Consider the following 6,000-nt stretch of genomic DNA (forward strand, 5'->3'; position numbering starts at 1 on the left):
TTGAGCTGCTCACCCACCACTTCAGTGACATTTAGTGATATATGGCATTTATATGACGTCTATAAGACATTGTTATGTGCTTATTAGAAAATAATCCATATGCATTCAAGGTAACTTGGTTCCAGGTTGTAAATGACTTGAAGCAGGTAATGTCAATTTTGGCGTATAGTGCCACATCCTATGTCTTTTTGAGTAATCAACGTTTTCCAAATAGATCATGACAACTGTTTTTCATCTCTTATCTGAATCATTCCAACATGTTTCATTAATAGATGGGTGATTATAGATTTAGGCACATACTCTACATAGATTCTTCTCAAAGTAGGAGTTGGTGCCTATTTCTATCATTAGATAAGTAGTCATAGAACAAACAGAAAATTTAGAATGCTACTACATTGTTAAGGAAATTTGTAGAAAGTGGAGGGCTTAAACAGGCATTAGGAGCTTAGATATTCTTTTGGATCTGGGATATGCATAGCTTTGGCAATCTGGTTTTAGTGTGAGATCATTTTTTGAAAAGAGACTCAGGCGCTCACACTGAAATTTTGAAAATTCCACTCACAGACACTGACAAAATCACATGCAATAATTTCCAGCCTTTTTTCTTTCCAACAAAGCTTATCAGAAGAGTGAGAAACTTGAGCATGAATGTCTTTAAGATTCAATAATGCTCTAAATAATATTGGTCTTTTCAACAGTCTATCTTGTTTGCTTCAATAACAGAGCCAAATAAAGTGAGAGGCAGCCAGATGGCCAGAACACAGCCTCTTAAAGTAAAAAAAAAAAAAAAATAATCAATGTGAGAAGATTACATAATAGAACAAAGTATTCCTTCTTCATTCAGAAGATCTTTGCTTTCTGGAGGATGGAAAAATGCCAGACTGGCCATCTTGTGTGAGAAATGTCACCATTTGCAGTAAATGTGAAACGTAGCCAGTTTCAATCAGTCAATATTAAGCCATCAGTCACTCCACACTCATCCTCTGTGAACTAAAAGAGGAATACATTGACCTGTAACCCTTTTTTCCTGTACTTAACTCTGACTTCCTACAGGAGTACTCCTTTACTGAGCTCTATAACCATGTCACAGTAGTCTTCCCTCACATCCAGCTGAACACTTTCATATTACCTAGTTTAACCAGTCCCATCCACCTAGAATAAGCCCAGTCACTAGTCACAGGGAAATGTTCAAGAACTCAAAGGTGAAGCTGCTGAATTACTTCTTTCTAAACTGCCTGCCTGTTATCTTCATTTTTAGAACTGCAAAGAGCTTTAAAACATCCAGTACTGCACACTAGACTCTTCTCCAAGAAATAGACAAGAAAAATGTGTCAGCATAAGGAAATGATTATAGCAGTACTATACGTACATGACACACTAAAATGGATTATAAAATAAACATAAGCTATAACAAGTAATCAGAAAATACAATGTAATTTATTCCATATCATACCACAGAAAGGCTGAGGCTGTCTGGGAACTCTGGAAGTCACCTGATCCAATGTACCCTGCTGAGGCAGGGCCACCTACAGCTAGTTGCCCAGGACCATGTCCAGACGGCTTTTGAATATCTCCAAGGAGGGAGACTCCATGACCTTTCTGGGCAACCTGTGCCAGTGCTCGGTCACCCACACAGTTTGTGCCCACACAGTTTGTGCCCATTGAACATCTGGTCCTGTCACTGGTCACCACTGAAAAGACCCTGGCTCCATCCTCTTTGTACCCTCTCTTCAGGTATTTCTATATATTGGTAAGATCCCCCTGGGCCTTCTTTTTCCCAGGCTGAACAGTCCCAGCTCTCTCAGCCTTTCCTTCTAGGGGAGATGTCCCAGTCCATCATCTTTATGATCCTTTGCAGGACTCTTTACAGTATGTTCTCTGGGCCTGGCCATTCAGCCAGTTTTCAATCCACCTCACTGTCTGCTCATCAAGCCCGAGTTTCAACAGCTTCTTTGTGAGGATCTTACAGGAGTGCCACTCTTACAGGAGTGTCAAAAGCCTTACTGAAGACAAGGTAAACAATGCCCACTGCTCTCCCATCATCTACCAATCCAGTCATTTCATTATAGACTGTAGTCAGGCTGACTACTCCTAATGACTGTCTTGTCTATCATATGCCTGGAAATGGTTTCCACCACCTTTCCAGGGATCAAGGTGAAGCTGACCAGCCTGAAGTTCCCTGTGTCATCCTTCTTGTCCTTCTGGAAGATAGGAGTGACATGTGCTTTCCTTGAGTCCTCAGGCACTTCTCCCAGTCACCACAATCGATCAATGATCACTGAGAGTGGCCTTACAGTGACATCAGGCAGCTCCCTCAGCACTCATGGGTGTCTCCCACCAGGGCCCATGGACTTATGTAAGTCCAGTTTTCTTAAGTATTCCCTGACCTGATGCTCTTCCACCAAGGAAGAGGATCTTCCACATCTTTCTCGCTCCAGACTTTCTCTCTGGTCTCTGGGACCTGGGATTCATGAAGGCCGGTCTTGCTAGTAAGGACTGAGGCAAAGCCGGTATTCAGTACCTCATCCTTTTCCAGGTCCTTCATCTCCTTCAGCAGTCTGCCCTAGCCTTCTTTTTGTTGCTTCTATGCTTACTGAAGCCCTTTCTGTTACCTTTGACACCCCTTGCCAGATTCAATTCCATTTGGACTGTGGCTTTCCTAACCTCATCCCTGGTTGCTCAGTGTTTCTGTATTCCTCACATATTGCCTGTCTCTGCTTCTACCCTCTGTATGCTTCCTTTCTGTGTTTGAGTTTTGCTAGGACTTCCTTTTTCATCCATGCAAGCCTCCTGGCATTCTTGCCTGACATCCTGCTTTTTGGGATGGACTTCTCTTAAGCATGCATGAGGTGATCCTTGAATATTAACCAGTTTTCTTGGGTCCCCTTTCCCTCCAGGGTCTTATCCTATGGGACTCTGCCAAGCAAAAAGGCCAGTCTTCTCTCCTAAAGTCCAGTGATATAATCTTATTTTTTGCCTTCGCCCTTCCTCTCAGGACACTGAGCTCCACTATCTCATGGTCACTGCAGCCAGTGCTGCCTTTGGCCTACAATGGCCCCAATGACTGCTTTCAGGTATGGGAGAAAAAGTACATAATCTCGTCAGCATTTTCTATGTTTATTGATACAGTGAAATTTCCTTCTTCCTTTCTGGTATAATAAGTTTGAAATGGAACTACATATTATTTTAATGGGAAGTTTAATTTTTCTAACATTTCATGGGTATTTTATCCTTGTATTTTTGTTTTGACTAGTTGTTTAAAAACTTTGTCATTAACATATAGAAATTAGGTATTTTTAAAAATATAACAAAGCAGATAAAAATATTTGCTTCTGGCTCAAATACTGGAATATGGAAAAGAATAGATTGGTAATGATGGTTGCTACAACAGCAGCTCTACAGTTCTTTTAGACTCACATTTGTTTCCAAACTTGTCTTCACACAGGTGCTGGCATTCCTGTAGCGAAGTGGGGAGGCAGACCAAGGAACTGATGAAACTGAAAACTTACCAAGGAAAAAAGATACATTTTCAGCCAGATTTATTCCTTAGTACTGTTCACTGTGATACCTGTTACTAGAGCTTGGACAGGGAAGGATTTGGATATAGCAGCTCCAGAAATAAAAGCAGACAACTATTAAATGCACCACAGCTTTTGTTAAACGTATCTCAATAAATTTACACGTTGTTTCCCCTATCCTAGCCTCATCATCACAGAGCTGATACCCAGTCCGACCTTTTATCAGTATTCTGTCAGAAGTGCCACAGTCTCTGACCACGAGTCTGTTCCCCACACCCCACCCAAACCAAACCTTGTCAGATGAAGGAGGTACAGGAGAGCTCACTGAAAGACATAATCAAGTAGCTCCATAGAAAATATTGTTATGATCATCCCTTTATTTATAAGAAAATAAAACCCAGAAAATTCATAGGGCCTTCTATTTGAAGATTTTAAAGTTATTTTAGAAGTGCCACAATGAGTAACATTATTCCCATTTTAGAGGCGATTTGTCCAGAGGTTGTGTGCCTAGAGTACCTCCCAATATCCTTACTTCTCATCTTATAGATGTCAGATCCCACGCTATTCAAGCTTCAGTGCTCTGTACTATATCAGCTCAAGCCAGCACAGCTGCTCTATCCAGAACTAGCAGAATACAAGCGCAAAAAACCTTGCAGGAAGTGCTCATGGTAAGATGCTGTGGTCTACAAATAAGTAGCTTACTTCTGTATCAGTTCCAAAATTGGAGAGTCCGCTGTAATATTGTGACCTGATCCAGATTTAAAAGTAAATAAAATTCCACCCAGATTCATGCAGCTACATGATGATGTAAAAGCTGTAGAAAATCTAGTAAGATGCACTCCAACTCGGAAGTCAGCTGAAGTGACAACTGATGGATGCACATCCTCAGTAAAAGGGCTGACATCTTTTCCATATCCTCCGGTTGCTTTCCCCAGTCTCATCATCTTAGTATTAATATCCAGACTGAACTTTAATCAATTTGCTCTCAACCATGCCGCAGTCCCTACCAAGCTCTTAATGAGATGCTTGATCACACTGTCTGTGCAGGATGAGCTGCAGATACAAGATGAGTGCATGCTGTCGTCCTGAAAATGTTTCTACCTGTATTTCCTCACAGGCTGCCCTAATTGCAACTGCCTGATACTTAGATTGAGCAGAACCACGACACAGAATCCCATCAAGTATCCTTCAGGGTAGAATAACTACAAATAATTTAATGATTATGCACTTGCTTATTTAATAACAAAAATCTATGCAGAAATCCCAGCACTGCATAAAGCAGATTTTTAAAGGATATTTTGATGTCTCAAAATGTATTTAATTTAGTTGTGGCTTTTTTTTCTGCTTTGGAGGATTCTTGCATCCTACTTCACTACAGTAATAGGATTATTGAGTTTAACTGCTTATGTTGGAAGATAAAATACATCCACACAGCCAATGACGATAAGACAGAATTGCTGCAGCCTGAGGGGTTACTAAGAAGCATCTTCCATATATTGTTTCTTACTATGTGTGGGTTGGTGTAATCAGCTCCTGTCCTCCAGCAAAATAATATCAAAACCATATTACTGAAAAACTAGTGAAAAAGAAACATTCCTGCGTGCCTCTTTTCACTGCATGCATTAATTCCCTGACGTGTTTTCCTGTCCAGCTCCTCTTCTAAACGATTTATAGTTTTTTTCCATTGTGCTGCTGTTGTTATGCCCACTGCCATGCAAAACCATTCACTTTTTGAAACTGGAACGAACTGGTGCTACAATGGTGACTGAGGGATTTCTCAGTGAATTTTTTTTAAGAATTCAGTAATAATAACTATCAGTAATGAATATCTGCAAGACTCAGTGACAACATATTAATATGTACATACCTATCCTAATTACTATGCACTTCTTTTATTCTACATATAAGTAAAAATCTCATTTACATTATTCCATAAGACTAATTTTCCTCAGTACCTTCTGCTCTTTTTTCTTCCCTGTAAACCATTTGCTTCCTTTGAAGAAACTTTTAATTTTCATGTTCTTCAACAGTTCTATTTTTTTTGCATGTCTGCATCAGATATGTTCTCATTTTAAACAAAAAGACAATATTCTCCTTCTAAAATAAATGCACTAAATTCTTAAAATCCACATATATCATGACTGACTTACCAAAGAGGCTTTTAGCTGAATCATCATATAATGTCCTGTGCAGGAAAGAAAGGCAATTTTGCTATAGCTAATCTTTCACACAGCATCATGTATGTTTCATGCACTATCTAATAACTGCTGCCGCTCTGCTGTTATTTGCTGGAACTATAATAGAGTTCAAAGGGCCTTACTGAGACCAGGATCCTATTACAAAAGCACTGCCAAGGGGCAAAAAAAGCTTCAGCCTCTGACCCTGTGAAAATAGTGGAATTAAGCACACTAATAATGTTAAGCATGTTCATGGTAGACATGGACAAGGAAAACTGTGGATTAAAGAATGGAAATATTGCTAC

Source organism: Larus michahellis, chromosome Z, assembly GCF_964199755.1.
Source record: "Larus michahellis chromosome Z, bLarMic1.1, whole genome shotgun sequence".
Taxonomy (NCBI): domain Eukaryota; kingdom Metazoa; phylum Chordata; class Aves; order Charadriiformes; family Laridae; genus Larus; species Larus michahellis.